Here is a 25,481-nt window from a genome sequence, read left to right on the forward strand (position 1 = left end):
TAAATAGGTTTCTATATCTTAGAATGTGCACAAGGCTAGTGAGAAGGCAAACATGCTATGTTTATTCAACAAATCATTTCTATTTTAAAAACAGTATGTTTTAACTCCCACGTCTCTATTATTCTGATACGGGGTACCATAGAAAACCATGCATCATAACTGAACACATCACAATTTATGAGTAACACACTTACTCCCAGTACATGCGATTAGACCTTATAAGCTGTCTTAGAGGAGTGGGAAATTAACATGTTTTTTGTGTTTACAGGAGAGGCAGACTGATTTAACTCTAAATTGAATTACAGAGCAGTGTTTAAACACTCACTCGTATCACAAAAGACATACTACATTGAAACTCCAGTGATTTGCACATTAACACAGACAGGGCACAGAACCATTGAAATACCTGCTGCAGTCATGTAAATTGAGACCCCAAAATAATCTACATTTGAACACGAAAATCAGCTGAGGACGATGTGGAGCTGAAAGACAATGCAAATGCCTAGAGAGGACTCTGACCACACCTATAGGGACTCAAGTTAGTATCTCCACTATACTTAGTATAGTAGGAAGTATCGCTTTAGATGCAGATTTTCTCTTTGTTACCACGAGACTCACCTGACAATGGATAACAACAGGGAACCACTTATTTAACATGAATCAGACACAGGTGATGCATTTGCAGTCATGAAAGGCTACCATATTTCCCATACTAACAGAATAACTAACCAGTTGTTTTCATCTCTCTCTTTTCAAGAAGGCACACAAATTAGAGATATGATGTCTGAATAACACCAAACAAAGTAGAAGTGCCTGAGATGAAAGATCAATGATGAAAACAATTTAACATACTATCCCCTCCTTCTATTCTCTGCTTAACCAATAACTCCTTGCTATTTCAAGTACTTTCCATGACTGCAAATATCAAAACCACCAAATTGGAGCACAATTATCTAAATGTACAAGGTATACACTTACATTGATCATTTAGCTGACACTTTTATCCAAAGCGACTTACAGGTTCTGTGCGACAGGTCACCAGAAAGGGCAACTCTATCAGCTGAGTAACAACGTCCATCAAAGTGTTGAGTGATACAGTGTAGGGTAGTTTATTAGGACAAGTGCATGACAGTAAGGTTAGTTAGGGTTAGATTTATTTGTATCAGTTGGAACATCAATATAATCATTTACACAATGATTATCAAAATGCACAAGATGTATTATAGGATAATTGAATTAATGCTACTTAAGAGTAAATGAGAAAACGAATGATTGTTTTTCATGCAAAATTAACTGGCTGCCTAGATTTTTATGTGTTTTCCCCATGCTAATATGATGAGCCACACTGAGATGTGAAGAACGCCAGAGAAGTCATGGCGAGGTAAGTATCCTGAAGCACACCAACGTACACGGCCTGAGGTAAGGTCAACTTCAATTTAACATCACAGACTATGAAGATAAAGAGCTATTTTGTCTGATTCAAGACTTTGGCCATTCATTTACAATTTTATTTAAAGCCTAATGCTGTAAGATCTAGTTAGATACAAGATCTGATAGATTGTAGTGAATGTGACCTTCTTGGCATAAGGACTCACTCCTAATGCAATTGGCTTGCATTTCCTATTTTCAATTAAGTGATTTTATTTACAATGAATTGAATTAACCCCAAAATGACTTTCCTCTTTAGCAGAAAGGCGTTGAATCATTTATGTGAGGAGTTTTCTAAGGCAATTTTATCATCCTCAGATCATATTGGTGAGAGGACACGACAAGTGAGAAGGTGTGACTCGTGATTGACCTGAACCACGAATGACATGCGGCCCATGGCAGACCAACTGAAGGGGAGCACAACCAGGGCGACGACACAACCTACCCAGCCCACACGACACAGACGTCCCCAAGGAAGTGGAGCAGAGGACCACGAAGGAGACTGACCAAGGAGACACTGACAAAGAGGAGCTCAACCTTTGACTGCCTGAGAGAAGACACCTATGAGTTCAGAGTCATCACCATCAACGAGATTGAGCCTGCTGCGCCACCCCGGCACTGCAGACCACGGCAGACCAAACCCATCACCTACAGAAAGGAGATTGAGCCCATCCTACTGACTGGCCACTACACCGGCAAACCCTCGCCCTCCACCAAGTGCCCTGTGACCTTTGACGAGGCACACAAGAAGTGGATGGTGACCTCCTGTAGGCCCCCTCTGAATGATGGAGGAGTGAATGTTTCCGACTGCATCGTCAAGAAGAGAGACATCATCTGTCAGAGTCATGCCTTCACAAATTTTATTCTGTCAGAGTCATACCTTCACAAATTGTATAATAACAATAAGGAATGATCACAGAGTCACATTGCAAATTATATTGTTAAACAGGGCAGAACCAGTTTGGTTGTTCCAAGACACCAAGCTTTGTTTTGACCATTGATAGTATGCACCACAGAACAATGCATAACGATTATCATAATCACCTTTTATATACATTTTTATACAAACCACTAGGTTAACGGTTTTTAAATGTTTTTATACATTAGCCACTAGGTTAATGCCTATTTGTAAATCCTATTCCTGATAATTATGCACACGATTTTGTGTTTTCACCCTGTGCACTCTGACCACACAGAGACAGTGTTCACATGTATTTAATTGGGTTATTACTATGTCTGTATGTACAACCATGATCTTAGCTCCCATAGATATTATCATGAAGACACATAGTTACCACTTAAATGTCTGAGTCACGACATGAGCGACTGGAGGTAAGCCAAGATAGGCACAACCAGAGCTTCTAATGATTATGTAAATTGTTGTTTGATATCAGAGTTGAGGACCAATCATTGATATAGGTATTTGAGATTATTAATAAAAGAAAAGGGTGATATTCCCACATCCCACATCTCTGATATCAAAATAACAAAGATTTTAGTCCAGTCAATCATGTCATGAATCACGTATGTAAATATTTCTATTTTAAACTGTTATGCCAACCAACAGATCACATTGGCCAAAATTTTCATTTATTTTAATTGTTTCTATTTCATTCATTATCTGATAACCGATGGATTACATCGGTCCCATTCTTTTACCATATCTATTCACGTTTCAATATTTTACCTGTTCCAAATAATCCTGGTATAATATATATTAATCTCACCCACATTATGAAGAGAAAAGTGAGTAACTGTGAAATAATATATTGATTCCCCAACTCTCTCATGTAAAGACATCCCCCAATACATTAATCTCACCCACATTATAATAGAGAAAAGTGAGTAACTGTGGAATAATATAATGCCCTCATGTAAAGACATTCCCCTCCCCTGTGTCCCCTTACCTGTGTGCCCCTCCCCCACCCAATTGACCTATCAAATGGGACCACATCCCCCCCCCCTTTTAACTATATAGGGCTCCTCCCGACCACAATCGAGGTCTCTTTACCTGGGTCATTTCAGATGATCACCTGGGGAGAGCCCCTCAGCCATTCTCTCTATGTACTATGTATATTTCTATCTGTTTGGTTAATAAACCTTTGTTATTAACTGAACCTCGGTTGACTGAGAACATTCTTCTTCAGGATATCCACGAATATCCCACACAGCTGTTTGCACATCTGTAATCAGAGGTAGCAAGGGAGAGCGAGCACAGAGGAAGAGAGCTAGAGGGAGAGAGAGACCGAGGCAACTAGTGCAGAGAGAGAGAGAGAGAGAGAGAGAGAGAGAGAGAGAGAGAGAGAGAGAGAGAGAGAGAGAGAGAGAGACCGAGGCAACTAGTGCAGAGAGAGAGAGAGAGAGAGAGAGAGAGAGAGAGAGAGAGAGAGAGAGAGAGACCGAGGCAACTAGTGCAGAGAGAGAGAGAGAGAGAGAGAGAGAGAGAGAGAGAGAGAGAGAGAGAGAGAGAGAGAGAGAGAGAGAGAGAGAGAGAGAGAGAGAGAGAGAGAGAGAAAGAGAGATAGAGAGAGAGAGAGAGAGCAGGGGAGGAGGCTGAGCTAGCTAACATAAAGACTGTGACCTGTAATTCAAAGCAGCGAAAATTAAGAGAAGATGATGATTATAAATGTGTTTGATTGTATTGAGCATTGTAACTTACATGAAAGGTCTGCCTGCCACCACCACCAATGACAGACCGTCTACGTCTAAACACACGCACTCAGCCGGTGAGCCGGCAGCACCTGGCTGCATGATGGACTGGACTGTTGTGGGTGGGACTCGTGAGGCAGTAGATCAAACCATTGTTAGAGAAATGCAGGGGAGTCACAATCTATGGAAACTTAAAAAAGCACCTGTTTGTTTCTTTTGTGACGTTTTTCTTTTAATACAGGCAATTATACTTCTGAGTCATCTACATTAACTTACTTTAGGATAATAATAAAACCATATTAATAAAAAGATAATAATAGTGTTCTCTGGGCCCCCCCCCCCCCAGTGCTGGGCCCTTAGAATCATCCTAATCTACCCCCCCCCCCCCCCCCCCAGCTACGCCCCGATGTCTAGAGGTAGAGTCTGACTCTGACTGAGCGAGTGCCGCTGCAGCTCTCGGCTTCTGCGCGCAGATTCCTCTGTTCCACTCAATAGGGGGTATCTGCAGAGCCGCAGAGCCAGGCGTGGACGGGTTTGAGGCGGGGCTTCGTGGCGTAGACAAGTATTAGTGGCCTGGACAAGTATTTGCACTACTGCGCGGATGAGGGGGGGGGGGGCTCTCTCGCTCGCTCCCTCTCTCGTTTACGACATGGAGATACGTGAACTCTGCATCAAACCCAGCAGATGACATCACTTGGGGTCTAACTCTGGAGGAACTGGTTTGATTGATTGATTGAAAAGTTTATTAACAGATTGCAGAATGGGTACAGTACAGTACAGCTCAATACATACAATTGTTAAGAGGATGCAGACCTGAGAAAGACTTTCGTCTTGTTTCCATCAGGGTCCCCCATTTTCAATTCATCATATGACACACACGACATACAGATAGACAGTACTGCTACATCTATACATTTATGACATACCAGATTTTCAAATACAGTACTGTTTGTGATACTAAAAAAAAATCCAGAAAAAGAGTGTATATACATTTGACATAGAAACTGTGCATTGGAGGAGGTTGGGTAGGTGGGGTGGGGCTGTACATTGGAGGTGGGGGGGGGGGGGTTGGCTAGGGGGGGACACACTGTACATTGGAATACTGACATACATTTGACATAGAAACTGTACATTGGAGGAGGTTGGGTAGGTGGGGTGGGGTTGGGTGGGGCTGTACATTGGAGGTGGGGGGAGGGGGGGGTTGGGTAGGGGGGGGCACTGTACATTGGAATACTGACAAAGCCATGCTTGGTCTTTATTGTACAACTGGGTTAGGACATTTGTAGGGGCCATTTTCGAATTGCAGTCTCCCGTAGGTGTTCTTTGAGAGTGTTTTTGATGTCACAAAGGTCCAGAGTTCCTCTACTTACCTGAAGATCAGTGGCCTACTATGCCCTCTGCTCATGCTGAGTCTGACGGCCACGAGATGAAGAAGTCTGCCATAATCTGTAATGTAACCATCTCTCCCAGTCCTCTGCTCCCTGCCGTTGAAGACTTCACTTCATGGAAAGATCTTGTCCAAGCAACAGTCAGGTCCCTTCACGGTGCGGCTGATGCCCAGACCACAGATCAGCCTTATGAAGCTGTTACGGTGAGTGGCAAGGTCCCAGTAGTGGAGGAATAAAGGAGGCAGAGAGTGATTGCTCTTCTATAGTGGTTCCTTTTAATATTGGAACAAAACACTAGACTAGAGCAACAAATAATAAGCCAGGACGCAGAGCGTCTACTGATATAGCACAATGAATAGAACACTAAACAAGACGATCTGGTGCAGGAACGTCCGAGTCCAGGGTACCGCCGTGTACCGATGCTGGAGGTAGTGTGAAGAACCGACGATAAAACACAGGGAAGACAGGGGTTACATAGGTACACATTCCACACATTCCACACGCACCACAGTGAGAACACAGACAATTAGTGACAGGGGAGACAAGTGACAGGTGTCAGAATGGTGTACAGTTCTCAGGCAGCAGCCAGAGAACCCAGAGCGTTACATGAAGCAGCCAACTTCCTCAATGCTGAGAAGGTCCTCCTTGAACGAGCCCAGCTGGACTCCCAGATGATCAAGGATCTCGAGTCTGACCGACCTCTTCCCTCAGACAGTCGTTTGGGCTCTTTATCTCCGGAGTATGACAAGGCTACAGGTCTCCTCAGGGTAGGCGGCAGGCTGCGCAGAGCCGAGAACTTGGAGATGGATGCCATTCACCCAATCGTCTTGGATCCACATCACCCCCTGACAAAGCTGATCATCCAAGATTATGATCAAACTCTTCTCCACCCCGGGCCTGAGAGGGTATTCGCAGATCTTTTATCCCGATTCTGGGTTCTACGTGGAAGAGAAGCGATCCGCAAGCATCAGCACACCTGCTGAGAATGTCATCTGTGGCGAGCAAAGCCTGACATGCCTAAAATGGCCGACCTTCCGCCCTGTCACCTGCGTCTCTACAAGCCCCCATTCTATTCTACAGGAGTAGACTGTTTTTCAAGATCAAGATTGGGCGCCGGAATGAGAAGAGGTGGGGGATTGTGTACAAGTGTATGACTACACGCTGCATACACCTTGACCTCCTAGAAAGCTTGGACTCTGACTCCTTCTTGATGTCTCTGAGGCGCTTTGTCTCACGCCGTGGTACATCTTTCACGCTTATCAGTGATAATGGCACAAACTTTGTCAGAGGAGACAGAGCTGCAGGAAGCCTTTGCTGAGATGGAACCCAGACTGAAGGAACAGTTGGCCAAGCAGAAGATTACGTTCCGCTTCAACCTGCAGAGCGCAATGCACTTCGGTGGAACTTGGGAGAGGGAGAAAACTGCTCTCAGAGTCATCTTGAAAGATCAGACAGTGTCCGAGACTGTCCTCCACACAGTCCTCATCGAAGTGGAGGGTATCATGAATGCAAAGCCATTGGGCTACCTCTCCTCGGACATTGCAGATCCTGATCCCATTACTCCGAACCTCCTCATCATGGGACGCCGTGATTCGTCTCTACCTCAAGCGGTCTACGACTCCAGTGACCTCCTTGGAAAATGTCGCTGGAGGCATTGTCAAGTGCTAGCCGACCATTTCTGGTCCGCCTTCATTCGCCACTACTTACCGGGTCTACAGGAGAGGCAGAAGTGGAGGAAGGATGGCAAGGAACTGTCACTCGGTCAGGTGGCCCTCATCGTTGACCCACAGCTTCCACGGGCACTCTGGCCTGTTGGGAAGGTCACTCAGACGTACCCTGGAGCTGATGGGCGCATCCGCACTGCAGCTGTCCAGGTGAAGGACAGAACATACCTGCGCCCTGTGTCCCGGTTGGTGCAGCTCCAGAGTCTCCCGGATACAGAGAACCCCTGAGACTTTCCTGATTCAAAAGGTCTAAGTAGACTTTTGGGTGTGGCTGTGTAGGAAAGCCCTTGTTAATAAGATGCATTTGATCTGTAATTGCCCTTTAATATGTTGTTGACAGGAAAGGGTGATTGACTTATGCCAGTGTAATTGTTCAGCGTGATGTGCTCCAGCTAGTGTCGCATTCTGGTTTGCTGATAAGGTTACTGGCCCTTTAAGAGTTTTTCCTAACTTCTGCGAGTTTGTCTCAGTTCAGCTGTTTGATGGTACGCTGCAGTTACCAGTGTGAGTCAATGACAGATGTAAGTACAGTATTTATGTTTAGTTTATGCCTAATTAATTTACTGCAGCTTACTTTGGAATTAGGAATTATGTTCATATTGATCCATTTCTGTTGATGTTGTTTCTCTCTGCTAGTGAGATGCTGTTAACCATGCTATGCTGGTTAGCTTAGTTGTGTGTTAGCTAGGCTATATAAATATAACTTGTCGTTCCCACCTCCCTAAAACAAGGGAGTCACACCCCTCATAAAAAAACTTTCATGGACGTACTTTACTTGGTAACCAAATACAATTAAGAGGGAATTATTTTCACCAGACATCATGACATTTAAATATGTCGGATTTTCCAGGTAAATAGAAACAGCAATTAGCGGATCAACGGAAACCCTAGTGTGTGTGCATGTCTGTCTGTCCAGGCCAGGTAACAAATCCAGCCAACACACACACACACGCTACCCCTGTGCAGTTTGTTATGAGAGCTTCAGATAACAGGGTTCCATGAATAGGATGTGTTAACAACATGTGTTTCAACAGGTCTCAGCCTAAACACACTTCAAACTGCCAGTGATATTGAAAAGGAAAGTCTCTAGACAGCATGGGTAATTCATCCTTGTGAAAACCACTTCATTATTTATTTTAATTAGTTAATGTATTATAACGTTACGGAAGAGAGAGCATATCACTCCTGTTTTAGCTGCACTACATTGGCTCCATGTCTCTTTTATAATTATAATTGTTATTTTACTTGTGTATAAGGCCTTAAATGTTATGGTTTGTAACCGACCCCAATCGCACAACACAAGACAGGTATGAGAGTAAGCCAAGAACAGGGCATTTATTGAATACAAACAAAAAGCGGCACTGTCCCTTTAAGGGAGAACACAAAATACTGGAAAACAAGAATTAGGGAAAATTGGCACTGTGCCTTTAAGAGGCGAGCAGGCTAAGGGGCTAAGGCTAAAGGACAGGGCCAGGGCAAAGGACAGGGCAGGAACAGGGGCACTGGAGAGGGGAACAGGGACAGAGGCCCGGGGAGGCGGGCTGGAGACAGGGACAGAGAAAACAGGGTTAAGGCCTTGGACAGGGCGAGGGCCAGAGCTGCTTACAGGGATGGAGTAGGAGCGCGCAGGCTAGAAGAGCGCGCCGGCTCGGGGTTTGGAGTGGAGCGCGCCGGCTCGGAGAGACGCATCCTCCCGTAGAGGATTAGGAAGCGATGCGCGTCGGCTTGAAGAGCGCGCCGGCTCGGGGTCTGGAGTGGAGCGCGTCGGCTTGAAGAGCGCGCCGGCTCGGAGAGCGCGCCGGCTCGGAGAGACGCTTCCTCCCGTAGAGAATTAGGAAGCGATGCGCGTCTGGAGTAGTAGCGCGCCGGCTAGACGTCTGGAGTAGGGCGCGTCGGCTTGAAGAGCGCGCCGGCTCGGAGAGCGCGCCGGCTCGGAGAGACGCATCCTCCCGTAGAGAATTAGGAAGCGATGCGCGTCTGGAGTAGGAACGCGTCTGGAGTAGGAGCGCGTCTGGAGTAGTAGCGCGCCGGCTAGAAGAGCGCGCCGGCTCGGGGGTCTGGAGTGGAGCACGTCTGGAGTAGTAGCGCGTCTGGAGTAGTAGCGCGTCTGGAGTAGTAGCGCGCCGGCTAGACGTCTGTAGTGGGGCGCGTCGGCTTGAAGAGCGCGCATCCCCCCGTAGGATAGGGAGCGATGTGCGTCTGGAGTAGTAGCGCGCCAGCTAGACGTCTGGAGTGGCATCCCCCCGTAGGATAGGGAGCGATGTGCGTCTGGAGTAGTAGCGCGCCAGCTAGATGTCTGGAGTGGCATCCCCCCGTAGGATAGGGAGCGATGTGCGTCTGGAGTAGTAGCGCGCCAGCTAGACGTCTGGAGTGGCATCCCCCCGTAGGATAGGGAGCGATGTGCGTCTGGAGTAGTAGCGCGCCAGCTAGACGTCTGGAGTGGGACACTGGAATACCTCCCGTAGAGAATTAGAGAGCGCACCGGCTGTGTCCCACTCCAGGCAAACGGCGACAGGTGGCGATGGCTGGCACCTCGTCTCACGCCGGAGAAGAACCAGCATACAGATACAGATAAGATACGGATACGGAATCTCCCGTAGGAGCTTACAGAACGACCCGACGAGGACTGGGGGGGAGATCGAGGTATTTAAAGCCCACTGGGGCGCTAATTAGAACACACATCAGGTGCGTGATGGTAATTGATACTTGACTTAGAAGTGTGTGTTCGGCACGGACCAATCAAACACATAATCCTCACAGTACCTTAAAGGAACGGAGCTAGGCAGGGAATGCAATAAATCAACAACGCGAGGGTGGGGGCTGGTGAGGTGAGGAGACAGGGAATTAAAGGTCCAGGGAACAGGCGAACCTCACATTAAATGACTTAGCACCATTTTATATCACAGAGTCTCTGCTGTTTTACACCCCTTCAAGAACACTTAGGTCCACTGAAGCAAGTCTTTTAATTGTTCTCTAAAGTGCCTCACAGACAAATAGCAGAATCAGCTTTCTTTTATTATGCACCGAAACTGTGGAACACTACCTAAAGAAATTAAAGAAGTGGGCTCAGTGGACCTTTTTAAACAGCATTTGAAAACACATCTTTTTAACTTGGCTTTTAACTGTATTTAGAAACTCCTTTTCTTTCAATAATTTTCTTAGCTTAGCTCTTGCAGCTAACCAGACGTCCACAGTTAGCACAACCCCGTCTGCTAGCTTAGCCTCCGCAGCTAGCCAGGCTTCCCCAGCTAGCACATGTCCCCACTGCTAGCTTAGGCTTCAGATTCACGGTCAGCTTAGTTCCTGAAGCAAACCTGACGTCCACAGCTAGCACAGCCCCGCCCGTTAGGTTAGCTCTTGCAGCTAACCAGACGTCCACAGCTAGCACAGTCCCGCCCGTTAGCTTAGCCCCTGCAGCTAACCAGGCATCCCCAGCTAGCACAGTCCCCACTGCTAGTTTAGGCTCAAGGTTCACGGTCAGCCTAGTTCCTGAGGCAAACCAGACGTCCACAGCTAGCACAGTTCCGCCTGTTAGCTTAGCCCCCGCAGCTAACCAGGCCTCCCCAGCTAGCACAGTCCCCACTGCTAGCTTAGGCTCAAGGTTCACGGTCAGCCTAGTTCTTGAAGCTGACCAGATGTCCATAGCTAGTACAGTCCCGCCCGGTAGCCTAGTCCCTACAGCTGGCTCAGGCCCCACGGTTAGCCTAGCTCCCGCAGTTCGCAGACCTCCGAGGCCTAGCAAGGCTCAGAGGGCGAGCGGGGCTAGTACTGCTAACAAGGCCTCCACAGCTGATCCGGCCGTCGCTGCCAGCCTGGTTCCGGTCAGCGAAGCCCCGGATCCTACGCCACGCCTCGCCGCCGAGACCGGTCCGGTATCCACGTCCTGCCCAGCCTCTACACCTGGTCCGGCTGCTACACCGGCTCCCGGCTCCTCGACTGGTCCTGGCTCCCCGTCTGGTCCAGCCCTACGGCGTGATCGGCGCCCTGGTCCTCGCCGTGGTCCTCGCAGTGGTCTTCGCCGTGGTCTGCGTTGGATCCTGCTCCGGGGGTCGTCGCCGCCACACCTCTGTTCCGGCTCTCCTGATCCGGTCCCTAGTCCGGCGGCTGGAGGGTCGCTCGTCCGGGATCCTGCTCCGGGGTCCTTGCCCTCGGTCCCTGGCTCCAGGCTCCCTGACCGGCTCCCTGTTTCTCTCCCCGCCTCCCCTCTCCGGGCTTCTGTTCCCGTCCCCACCCCCCCTCGTCGGGCCTCGGTCCCCGGGTCCAACTCCCCTCTCCGGTCCCCTGTTTCTCTCCCTGCCTTCCCTCTCCAGGCCTCTGTTCCCGTCCCCACCCCCCCTCGTTGGGCCTCGGTCCCCGGATCCAGGCCCACTCTCCGGGTCTCTGTCCCCATCCCCACCCCCCCTCTCCGGGCCTCTGCACCCGTTTTCAGCCCCCCTGGCTGCTATGCCCCTCCTGGGTTTTTTGCTCTGGCTCCCGGCCCCAGGTCTCCGGGTCCTCTCCCTGGGTTCGTTCCGGGGTCCCGGCTTCCTGCTTCACCCGTGTTCGGATGTTGTTCTCGGGGGTCTGGAAGCCCCCCATTGGGGGGGAGGTACTGTTACACTCCCAGACCTGCACAAGGTTTGGAGAGGCAACCCCACATTGACAGTAGGGACAATAGGAGTTACTGTCCCACACAGGGGATTGATGGTGGTGTTATGGCGCCATCTGGTGTTCACCTGCAGTTAATGCAGTCGGTGAAGATGCTCGCTGATTGCATTCGAAATATACTGTTGTTACAATTAGGTTATTTATTACAAGTGTTATCTGTTTAGGTTGTTCTTTGTGTTTGGTATTCTTCTCCTGTGTGCTGTATTAATTCAGTCCTTGTTCCGGTGTTGTTGATTATTGTATTAGTATTAGTGCCCTCTTACCCCAGGTGTTTTCCTTTAGTAATCAGTGTTAATTAGTGTCTGTATTTATTGCTTGTGGTTTGTTGGGATCATTGTGGCGTCATTGTCTCCTCGTTTTCCCCGTGTCATGCCTGCCTTCCCTGTTGATGTCTAGTGAGTTCATGCCTGTCTACCCCTGTCGTTTTCTTGTTTTCCTTCGTTGTTTTGTTAGTAGTGGTGCCTTTCGTTTGTATTGTATTTTGGATGAGTTAGTAAACACCCTTCTTTAAGCATCACCCCACGTCTCTGCCTCCGTTCCTTCTCCCTTGTCTGCATATTGTGTTCTCACCTTCATCATCACCCCCAACCGTAACAGTGATATGCAATTTGTCTACTGAGTCCTGCATTTTATTATTCATTTGTATTTGTAAATGTTTAGTTTTTTGTTTTGTCAAAGCACTCGCTTTGAAAAGTGCATGAAAAGTGCTTTATAAATAAAGTGTATTATTATTACTCTGCTACAAGCCATTTAATTCCACACAGCCAACCAGGAGCCCCAGGAGTTAATAACAAGTGCACCCAGAAACTAAACGCGGAGGTTGGACCGACGTGCAGCCTACGTGTCTTGGTAGTAGAGTAACACAGTATACCTATATTCTGGACCTCTCTCTCTCTCTCTCTCTCTCTCTCTCTCTCTCTCTCTCTCTCTCTCTCTCTCTCTCTCTCTCTCTCTCTCTCTTACTTTCTTCCCCCCCTCCCTCTCTCTCTCTCCATCTGTCTCTCTGTCTCTCTCTCTCTGTCCCTCTTTCTTTCTTTCTTTTCCCCTCCCTCTCCCTCATTCTCTCTCTCCTCCTCTCCTATATCCTCTTCTTGCCTCTCAAGGAGCTTCTGTGACACGGAATGCCGTTTCCACGGAGACAGCTCATGCAGTTGGCACGGAGCCTCACCTCATTCAGAACAGAACTCATTATGATGAATTGAAAATGGGGGACCCTGATGTAAACAAGACGAAAGTCTTTCTCTGGTCTGCATCCCCTTAACAATTGTGTGTATTGAGCTGTACTGTATTGTACCCATTCTGCAATCTGTTAATAACATTTTCAATCAATCAATCAATCAATCAACAGCCCTCAGCCAATCAGGGGTGGTAGTCAAATAGTAGGCAAATTCTACCCCCTCCCACCATCATGCTGTAAACAGAGCAGGGAAAGTGATTTCATCTTGGGTGTCGTATTTTTAAGCTTTTTTCAAGATGTTCAGAGAAACAGAATACTGTTTCCTGCTCCAAATCTTATTTGGTTTGAGTGCTATCGAGAGTAACATTTAACCATTGAATGGTTTTGAATGGGTTACATTTAGAAAGACACAGACACAAAAACATAATGTCAAAATGTTTTTGATCTGCACTCTGCTATTATGTTAACCTCTTAACACTTTCGGGGCCATTCACGTATATATACGTTATTGGGCGCCAGCGGTTGACGGCCAAAAACGTATATATACGGTATTTGATCGTTTCCCCTTTTTTTCTATTTTAATATCCTATTCATTGTCAGGGACCTGTATGTTGCCGTTAAAAGGCATACTGGGACTCCGAAGGTGCAGTACCGGCCAGATCCTGCTAGTAGGCAGTATCGAGAGTGCAGTAAACCCTGTTCCAGACCGGGTGTCACACTCAAATGTCTCCGGACAGACTTTTCTACTAATGGGAAACCTAGGGCTTCACCCGATCGCATTGAATCGTTTTCGGGACCCCCAATCCATATGTTGTGGTGGGTTATGTCATAATAATAAGTATAAGCTGGAAAACACTGTGCCATAGCCTGAAGTCTTATGTAGTACAGGTCAACATTTTATAAAAATCGGTTCAGAAATGAGTCTTCTAGAGAGATCCGGGTAAACCGTGTGCCAAGAAAAAAGCTCTCCATTTTCTCATCCACTGCGATTCATTCGTAATTCTTTTCAGTTCTGGTTTTCGCTCGCCACCTTTCACCTACTGTAGATCCCTTATTCGCACCCCCCCCCCCCCCCCCCCCCCATGTGGGGTATCATTGGAAAGCTACACTCATTGGCTACAACTCTCACCAATAATTTCCCAATTGGCGGATGATTGACGTCGGGAGTCCGGAGTGGTAATCTGACGCTAGTGCGTAAAAAGTTGCATGCCTGACATATTGCCATGTAACTCGAGAACCGAGGCACGGATTTGGTCGAGTGAGGTGGCATTCGAATTAATTACATATATAATATATTGGAAACATTTCAGAAAATGTAGCCCTGAGCAGCTAGATGCTCGCAAAGTGCCGTGACCTTCGTCCGTTCCGCCAGCAGGCATGACGGTCTGGGCCCTTGCATGTTAAGAGGGACATCTGAAAGTCACTAACCTTTTTGGTGAGGGCAACCAACTATGTTAGATAGAGATATTGGAAATGTATTACTTTCAGTTTACAGAGATAGGAATCTACATTCTGATATAAGATTTTTAAAGTCTGTGATGGTAACTGTAATATCGTTTAATGGCAAAAAGGTGGGTTCCAATGTGAACAGGGTTGGTTGGAACGTTTTCAAAGGGGTCCCTTGGCCTCTCACCTCAAGATGTCTGAATGCAAATGGTTCTATGGGTACCCACGAGTCTCTCCTTTACATACTGTACATGCCCACTTTATGCTAATCCCATTTCATTTCAGGCAAAAAACTGCAGTTATTTGCATGCAGTATGTGTTATTTTAGCCTATTCAAAAAAATATTTTTATTCTAATATTTCTGCATACTGGGGTCCCATCTCTCTGAGTGGTTTACAGGTGGATATGTGTTGTAGTGTGAGTGTAGCATCTCTCTGAGTAGTTTACAGGTGGAGGTATTATATAGTGTAGGTGTAGCATCTCTCTGAGTGGATTACAGGTGGAGGTATGTTGTAGTGTGAGTGTAGCATCTCTGAGTGGTTTACAGGTGCGAAGTGTTGCAGTGTGGGTGTAGCATCTTTTTATCAGAATCTTGTGTGACTGACTGAAGTAAAGTGCAGAAACCTTCATTCCACAGGGGGGCAGAAATTCTAGGGACCCTAATCTGATGCCAGGTGGCACCCCAGGCCGGGGCTTTGATCCTAGTGTGGAGAAAGCTTGGTGTGGAGCCAGGGCCTGGTCCCTGCTGACAGGACTGTGTGGTGGGCATGCTGTCTGGCATTCCTCTCGCTGGCATTGTTCACTAGCTGAGGAATGGACCATCACTACCTTTTTTATGACAGGGAGCCCCCCCCCACACACACACACACAGGACCATGGCTGCTGCATTCCGTTGGCTCTGCAGTTTTAAACACTGTTTTGGATGAATGAATGAACTAAACTTTTCATACGCATTTTCATGCGCATTATTCCCAGAGTATACAGCATGGCATGTGTGCATGTCTGTGTGTGTGTGTACAATGCATATGTAAGCATTTGCACGAGTATACACATGCAGAAATGGATCCAATGTGGCTGAAGCCTCCCGCTCAGTGTTCATCCATAACTTTACTTCACCTAAAAGCCCCTGTGTTCCTCCATAACTATACTTCACCTAAAGGCCCTTGATCAGGCCAGGACTGGCCATCGGGAGCACCAGGAGTTTTCCCGATGGCCTGGCCTGCGCAGAATATAAATTATATATCAAATATATATATATTATAATATATATAATTATTGTTTTTATAAAAATGTTTGCCCACAGTCAGGCCACTGAACTTAGAAGCAGGCCAGGCCAGTGTTTCTAGTTGTGGTGGCGCGATAGTTAGATAACCTATGTGGGGAACAACCAGGAGATCACTGCGACAGAGGGTAACGCAATTTAAATGCACACAAATTGGAGAACTAACTCTCTCTCTCTCTCTCTCTCTCTCTCTCTCTCTCTCTCTCTCTCTCTCTCTCTCTCGCGCTCACACACACACACAAAGGGAGCCGTGTGTGATTGGTGGAGGCGGGACCAGGCCATACAACTGATTGACAGCGGAGACTGCAAATGGAATGGTAGAATGACACTTCTGCAGAATGACAGGGAGAGAGAAAGACAAAAAATGTCAAGCATAACCTGCGCTTGAAGATTGTGTGGTAAACATTGACTGTATTTCATAACTAATATGTGTGAATAATTAGAGAATCATGATATAAAAGCAGGGCTCAGCCAAAGGTGATATTATTGGTGTTACAAGAGACAGACATTCTAAACCCCCCACTCTAACAGATGTAATCAGTGGAGAACAAAGACTGTATGTAAATATAAGTCACACCCAGCGTCTAACAGAATACAGGCAGAGAAACACAGACCAAACTTGCTTTTACTAAGAGTTCATGGAAACTAATTCACAAACAAGTTATCTATTAATCAACTGTTTAGTATCAAAATGTAAGCCAAGAGTAAAACTGTGATAATATTAGAAGTGTGTAAATTCATATACACGGGAGATACATCTTGTCAAATGTTTATTGGAATATGCCTCTGTGCTCATCAAGAAGCCACAGCCAACGGGGGCCATGGGCCCCCCCTCTGATGCAGGAACAGGCCGACACCCACACAGGAGATCGATTAGGGACAGCCCCCACAGAAGACCACCGGATTGGACCAAAACGTACTACTAGACTGTTATGATTGGGGGAAAATGATAGTATTTAAGATCGAACACAGTGTTAATTCAGGAGCCCAGACACCCCAGGTCTGCCGCTCCCGATCCATCCAGAGAATGCTGTCTCCTGATTTTTCATGTGAGTAAGCTGGATGGCCCCATGGTTGGTTAGATGTAAAGATACTTATCTTAAAAACCAGGCTTACTCATGTGTAAAATGCTTACAGTAGATTCTATGTTTCATTGATGATTAACATGACTGTTGTATGTAATCCTTTGTACAAACATGTTAATGTACTCTGAATAATCCTTGTATGTGAAAAAGCAACCTTTTAATTCACTCTGAGCCCCGAGGCGAATAAATTAGTTTGAACCATAGTTCCTCTTTTGTCTGGCTGCACAAGCTTATTTCTCATCTGACTAAGGAGGAGACCATTTGAATCATTGATGACCTCCTTTCCTCCTTCCAGATAACAACCTCATTGTACTGTAAAATCACCTTAGATATTGAGTAAGAATATACCACAGAAATGGTGCCGTTTTAAGACCTGTTCTGATTTGTTCACATATGAGCAAGCAGTAAAAAAGGGCCGGGGGTTGGGGATTTACAGTGCAGAGTTGTTGTCTGTCTGGGAGGAGAGGAATGGAACCAGCAGCCACCAGTTGGGGCCAGGGTGAGGAATGTTGTTTAGCGTACAGGGGGGTGGGACGGTAAAGCAGGGATGAGTTCTATTGCGTATTAAGTTTAAGCCGCGGCTCTCAGGACGAGATGTATTGTGTTGGCGAGGACCAGGAGAGTCGGGGATCACAATGATCGGCTCTGGCCTCGGCTGTACAGGCTGATTCTGGATGAGGGCGCAGAATAGGACATAGGGTGCTTGGTTAATTTAATCTAGGTATTGGTAGCATCATTGAAGTGTGGATTAGTGGTATAGAATCGCACTAATAAGTGAGCGGTTGCATGGCGTTTGATATCTCGTCGTTGAGTTTACGGCGTTAGTCATACGTGGATGTGATGAGAACATTGTGAAGTGACTAAGCTGGGCGGCGTTCACAAATGTTAGGTTTGCTGGAAGGTCTGCAATTGTGGAGGGCTACTAGCAAATCATAGGTGGAAATCTATCTTTAGCCGTGCTCGAGGCGAGTAGGAGAGATTGTGGAAGTAGAAAGGCGAGTATTAAACCTTTTGTTGGGCGATGGACAGTATAGACTAGGGAGAGTGGGGTGCCGAGGAGCGCGATTCTAGTTTTAATCAAGTAGCCGCCGCGCTCACGAATAACGGGGAAGTATGAAGCGTTATGAAGTCAATAAGTGTGTGTTGAGGATTTTAGCGTGACACCAAAAGCAGACCGTGTGGCTATGATGCAACTTTCGACTCTGGCTTGCCCCTTGTGTTCGAGCCAGGGGAGGGGATGGACAAGTTCTGGCTGCCTGTGAGCACAGGGAGTTTTAAAAAAGAGAATGAATTCCACAAAATCCTACAGAAGGGCCTGCTATATTGATACGTTTTATTCCGTTATTGTGAGTCACGTTGGGAAATAGTACTTAAATGGCCGGCCGGCTGAGATGAGTAAAAAGGAGGAAATGTTGTTGTTGCTGTTGGACGTTTGGAGGAGAAAGGTGAGCACTTATGAATGGGAGATTGTGTGTAAACATGTTAGCTGGGGTTTAGTACTTATGAATGACTGCGTGTATGTATGATTTTACAAGGGTACTGTTATATAGTTCTCATAGGGGATGCGCGTGTAATTTTTATCCGTCCGGGGTAGCGTTGAACTGAATGAATGTGCGGATCTCGAACGCGTGTGGAACATCACATAACGTGCAGATCTTGGGGTGTTGAACCATCACATCAGGCTGGCTAGCTACTTAGCTGGTATGAGCGTTTGGGGGATAACGCCGTGAAAAGGGCTCGTGCAATGTTATGATTAGAAGCGGCGTAGTGGCGTTGGGTGAGGGATGTTTGTGTATGGAGCGATTGTTTAATAATAACGTTGATTGAGAGTTATTTGCAAAAGTAGGTCGCTTCTGACGTCATATTGTGGGAGCTAGGAAGGGGAGGACAGTAGGGCTGGCTAGGCTATTAGCTTGCATGCAGCTGTTTTGGGAAATTGTGGGCAGCATGTATGTGTGGCAGAGTTTTGGAAGTGACGATTAGGAAGTGTTAGAGTGTGCGGTGGATGTCGTTGCATTGTATTAGGACGAAACGGAGTGTTTTGTGATGATAGTTGTACTTTGTCGCGATACACATCGTTTGCTCTGTGTGCACCGTTTGCTCTAGTGCGCATGCGCGTTGGTACAATGTGTGAGGCGCGGGACGCTGTTCATTCATTCGCTCAAGGGGAAAAGGGTTAAAGCGTTATATTTTTGCTTTGTATTCTGGAAGTCGGTCCGTATGTGTTTGTGTTTACTATAGGTTGTATTTTTGTGTAAACAAGGGGAAGTGATGTAACATGTATGATGATTAGATTATGGGGTTTATGCTGCAGAAAATGCAGTGAGTGTATCAGTAAAGGATGGATACATTGCCTGTAAAAAGTTAGAATTCACAAGTTAGCTATTATGGGTAAGTGTATCATTTAATAAGGGGAACAATATATATCACATAACATGTGTGTACAGAGTATCATTCGGGGCAGACCTGGCTTAAGCACATTTGAAACCACTTCTGGGTATGTTGTTTTATTTCTTGAATGAGTGGCCTTTGATGAAATGTTGTGTTTATAATATTACTTGAAAGAAGTGTTAAAATGTGATGTTGAAATCTGTTTAGGTTGTGCACGTGTTTAGAGAAGTGATGTGGTGTTTATGCTTGTGTAATTTGTTAAATCTTTAATAACACTGTTGATTTGCATAAGCTAAAGTTTTATATTGGAATTTGATACAAGTCCTTGAATCATAATAGGATAATTTAATGATGGGGGCTTGTTTATATGATTTTAATGATTATGATTGTGTTTACAGTAGTTGAAATGATTGCTTTCATTCCATAGTTCTCTGTACTTAGGACACTGTCTGTGACTAGAATGGCAGGCAAATGTGTGATAATTTGACTCTGGGGGGGGGGGGGCTGGCCTTCTCCCTAGAAGTGTGGAATGTGTGATTAATTCAAAACCTAAGGGCGGCTTGCCTTTGGGGGATGGACGGTGTGTGATTAACCTTTTGATGATTTACAGGGGGCCTATATTCACGGAGAGAGTAGATAGGGTCTTTGTGTCAAGGGCCTTTATGCTAAGGGGATTATGTATGCATAGGTCACAAGCCAAGGGGGGATGGTAACGCCTGTTGTGTATGATCACTGTTACAGGTCACAGGTGACGATAGGAGGGAACAGTCAAAGTGAGATAACAGATGGACTTATTTTTACAACTGGGAAAGGGGTGGTGACAATACATGATCAAAGGCAGCATGCTGGAGATAGGACATGGCAGGAAGTGGAGACAAGGGGGGCTAATACAGGAAGCAGCTGAGTGAGCAAAGTAATTACAATAGGAGCCAGTTCAGATGCTGTTATTACGTTGAATATGGCTGACTATTTGATTGAAGGAATAGCCTGAGGTTATCGCGGTTCTAGTAGGCCGGGGTGACTTCAGGTTGAGAAGGGGTACTAGACCCTTCGTAGGATTGAGAGTAGGGGAGCAGAAGATGAGTGTAGACTGAGTTAGAAGTAGAGAAGGGAGAAAACAACTAACCTTTGTGTGTCTGTATGTTGGTTGATTAACGAGTTGTATGAGAGAAAGTTTGAAAGTATTTGTTTATGATATGTGTAATATATGTTGGAAGCGCTGGTGTTTGCAGAGGACAATGTTAAATGATCAGAGTGACTGTGGATGATTGTGTGCCGGGTGATTGAGGCTGTGAGATGTTGAATGAAAGGAGTTTATTTTGTTTCATATCATTTGGTTGAATGACAAGGTTTATTTTTTATTTTAAAAGCGGTGGTAATTTTATTTTATTACTTTCATTTGATTTGATTTCTCTTGAATGTTTTGTATGGATGAGGTATTTAAGTTACATTTTTAGATTTATTTTCTATTTTAATCTTTGGTTGTGTGGACTGAAATGTATTTGAATGGAGCCTGTGGAGGTGTCAAGTCATAAAGACATGTTTGAATGGAACAGTTGGGTGATGATGATGAGTGAGAAACGAGTGTGTGAGAGTCGCCACAGGAGTAATAGAGCGGAGTGAATGGTTTTGAAATTGTTGTTTTTATTCCTTTACTGTTTTTAAGTATGCGTGGATATTTCATGAGTGTGGACGCCACAACAGAGTGGTGTGTGTTTATTGGAGTGTCCGACTTTGTTTAAATTTCCTTTTTCTTTTGTGTTTTAAATCTATTTTTTCATGGTCTGGTGAGAGGGAACTGGTGAAAGCTGAAATACGTCAGAACAGGATGTCGAAAGAGCTAAGTAGTTCCGTCACGTTTGTGTGAATTTTTCAATGGTGCTTTTCTACGAGTATGTTAAATTGAAGACTAATCAAGTTTGCAATTGTGCTTTTGTCTCCTCACAGTTCAGTCGAGGGGGGAATGCGGAACGGTACATGTACAGGAGTCATAACTGTTGGGTATGAGTACATTCCATTAGATTACGACACAGTGGAGTGACATTGTTCAGTTATTTTCTGTGAGAAATTATTAGATTATGGAAAGAGGTCGCTTGTGGACACTAGCTCCTCCTTCATCATAACCCCGGGAACAGAGGCCAGGTTGGATTTGTGAAAACAGACACAGGTTTGGGAAACGTCCAGACTGAGAGAGCCGTCTGTAAGTCCGAGGAAGGGCAGTCATAGGTCAAATTATGACGGGATCACAGGCCTTCAACAATTGCTATGGCTGAGGCTGGCTAGCATAGGGGGAAGGGGGAGGCAAGGCCGATCTGAGACTGTGCAGAAGATGTGAGCAAGGTCCTCTATGGAATGTGGAATTTGGTTGGTGTGGAGAACGGGGGGTAACTGAACAATAGCTACTGATGGTCTCTGTTTATGCACATTTGATTTGGTAAGACGCGCAAACAGAGGGCGGATAAATTAAAACACAACGCAGGGTAAGGACATACACATCGATTAGGGTCAAAGTGAGGATGGATAGTGAAATTTTTTTCTCGTAGAATGTCTGCTTTCCCTGACCGAACTGAAGCTGTGGAGACCAAGGTGGTAAGATTATGACCATTATGGATGGGAGAGCCAATTGATTAATTATGCAAATATGATTGAACTATTTTAAGAAAGAATTAACAGGGGGGAAAAAATGAATGAAAAATGAATATTGTGATACTAATGTATGTTTTCTCTCAACCAGATCATCTAAAAGAGAATGGGAACAACTTCCTGTAGATTAAGAAAATTGCGTTTTAAATTTGTGATTTATTATATTTTAATTTGTGATGTTTAGATTAAAAATTGTTTTAATTGTTTTCAACAAATCCAAAGTTGTTGTTTAAAAGGTGGGCCTCTGGCTATGAGCCTTGAGAAGCAAAAGCTCATTGATGATATGTACCAAAGAATAATGAGAAAATTGAGAAAAAAGAAAATTGGAAAACATTTATGATTTTAATTTTAAAAACGAAAAAATATTGTATGGTTAGTATGTATAGAAATCAAGTCAATGTACTGTTTATGACAATGTGAATTGTCAAAGTGAGGAATGTGGTAAACATTTCATAACTAATATGTGTGAATAATTAGAGAATCATAATGTAAAAGCAGGGCTCAGCCAAAGGTGATATTATTGGTGTTACAAGAGACAGACATTCCAAACCCCCCACTCTAACAGATGTAATCAGTGGAGAACAAAGACTGTATGTAAATATAAGTCACACCCAGCGTCTAACAGAATACAGGCAGAGAAACACAGACCAAACTTGCTTTTGCTAAGAGTTCATGGAAACTAATTCACAAACAAGTTATCTATTAATCAACTGTTTAGTATCAAAATGTAAGCCAAGAGTAAAACTGTGATAATATTAGAAGTGTGTAAATTCATATACACGGGAGATACATCTTGTAAAATGTTTATTGGAACATGCCTCTGTGCTCATCAAGAAGCCACAGCCGACGGGGGCCATGGGATGCAGGAACAGGCCGACACCCACACAGAGGATCGATTAGGGACAGCCCCCACAGAAGACCACCGGATTGGACCAAAATGTACTACTAGACTGTTATGATTGGGGGAAAATGATAGTATTTAAGATCGAACACAGTGGTGTGTGTTTATTGGAGTGTCCGACTTTGTTTAAATTTCCTTTTTCTTTTGTGTTTTAAATCTATTTTTTCATGGTCTGGTGAGAGGGAACTGGTGAAAGCTGAAATACGTCAGAACAGGATGTCGAAAGAGCTAAGTAGTTCCGTCACGTTTGTGTGAATTTTTCAATGGTGCTTTTCTACGAGTATGTTAAATTGAAGACTAATCAAGTTTGCAATTGTGCTTTTGTCTCCTCACAGTTCAGTCGAGGGGGGAATGCGGAACGGTACATGTACAGGAGTCATAACTGTTGGGTATGAGTACATTCCATTAGATTACGACACAGTGGAGTGACATTGTTCAGTTATTTTCTGTGAGAAATTATTAGATTATGGAAAGAGGTCGCTTGTGGACACTAGCTCCTCCTTCATCATAACCCCGGGAACAGAGGCCAGGTTGGATTTGTGAAAACAGACACAGGTTTGGGAAACGTCCAGACTGAGAGAGCCGTCTGTAAGTCCGAGGAAGGGCAGTCATAGGTCAAATTATGACGGGATCACAGGCCTTCAACAATTGCTACGGCTGAGGCTGGCTAGCATAGGGGGAAGGGGGAGGCAAGGCCGGTCTGAGACTGTGCAGAAGATGTGAGCAAGGTCCTCTATGGAATGTGGAATTTGGTTGGTGTGGAGAACGGGGGGTAACTGAACAATAGCTACTGATGGTCTCTGTTTATGCACATTTGATTTGGTAAGACGCGCAAACAGAGGGCGGATAAATTAAAACACAACGCAGGGTAAGGACATACACATCGATTAGGGTCAAAGTGAGGATGGATAGTGAAATTTTTTTCTCGTAGAATGTCTGCTTTCCCTGACCGAACTGAAGCTGTGGAGACCAAGGTGGTAAGATTATGACCATTATGGATGGGAGAGCCAATTGATTAATTATGCAAATATGATTGAACTATTTTAAGAAAGAATTAACAGGGGGGAAAAAATGAATGAAAAATGAATATTGTGATACTAATGTATGTTTTCTCTCAACCAGATCATCTAAAAGAGAATGGGAACAACTTCCTGTAGATTAAGAAAATTGCGTTTTAAATTTGTGATTTATTATATTTTAATTTGTGATGTTTAGATTAAAAATTGTTTTAATTGTTTTCAACAAATCCAAAGTTGTTGTTTAAAAGGTGGGCCTCTGGCTATGAGCCTTGAGAAGCAAAAGCTCATTGATGATATGTACCAAAGAATAATGAGAAAATTGAGAAAAAAGAAAATTGGAAAACATTTATGATTTTAATTTTAAAAACGAAAAAATATTGTATGGTTAGTATGTATAGAAATCAAGTCAATGTACTGTTTATGACAATGTGAATTGTCAAAGTGAGGAATGTGGTAAACATTTCATAACTAATATGTGTGAATAATTAGAGAATCATAATGTAAAAGCAGGGCTCAGCCAAAGGTGATATTATTGGTGTTACAAGAGACAGACATTCCAAACCCCCCACTCTAACAGATGTAATCAGTGGAGAACAAAGACTGTATGTAAATATAAGTCACACCCAGCGTCTAACAGAATACAGGCAGAGAAACACAGACCAAACTTGCTTTTGCTAAGAGTTCATGGAAACTAATTCACAAACAAGTTATCTATTAATCAACTGTTTAGTATCAAAATGTAAGCCAAGAGTAAAACTGTGATAATATTAGAAGTGTGTAAATTCATATACACGGGAGATACATCTTGTAAAATGTTTATTGGAACATGCCTCTGTGCTCATCAAGAAGCCACAGCCGACGGGGGCCATGGGATGCAGGAACAGGCCGACACCCACACAGAGGATCGATTAGGGACAGCCCCCACAGAAGACCACCGGATTGGACCAAAATGTACTACTAGACTGTTATGATTGGGGGAAAATGATAGTATTTAAGATCGAACACAGTGTTAATTCAGGAGCCCAGACACCCCAGGTCTGCCGCTCCCGATCCATCCAGAGAATGCTGTCTGCTGATTTTTCATGTGAGTAAGCTGGATGGCCCCATGGTTGGTTAGATGTAAAGATACTTATCTTAAAAACCAGGCTTACTCATGTGTAAAATGCTTACAGTAGATTCTATGTTTCATTGATGATTAACATGACTGTTGTATGTAATCCTTTGTACAAACATGTTAATGTACTCTGAATAATCCTTGTATGTGAAAAAGCAACCTTTTAATTCACTCTGAGCCCCGAGGCGAATAAATGAGTTTGAACCATAGTTCCTCTTTTGTCTGGCTGCACAAGCTTATTTCTCATCTGACTAAGTCAGATGAGGAGACCATTTGAATCATTGATGACCTCCTTTCCTCCTTCCAGATAGCAACCTCATTGTACTGTAAAATCACCTTAGATATTGAGTAAGAATATACCACAATGGACAGTGGAAAAAAGAGGAAGGGTGGAGCAGAGAGGGAGAGCAAAAAAAGGCCCTGCAGGAGATGCCACTGAATGTGTCAAAATGTACCCAATGTTTTCTTGCACCAGGTTAGTCAGTGATCAAAATAAACATGCTAGCTAGCTAACATAGCTAACGTTACCATGCATCATCATTGTCCCCTGTCAAAAGCCCAATGTTAAAGCTGCCAAGAAACTGGAC

Source organism: Notolepis coatsorum, assembly GCF_963971535.1.
Source record: "Notolepis coatsorum genome assembly, chromosome: 5".
NCBI lineage: Eukaryota > Metazoa > Chordata > Actinopteri > Aulopiformes > Paralepididae > Notolepis > Notolepis coatsorum.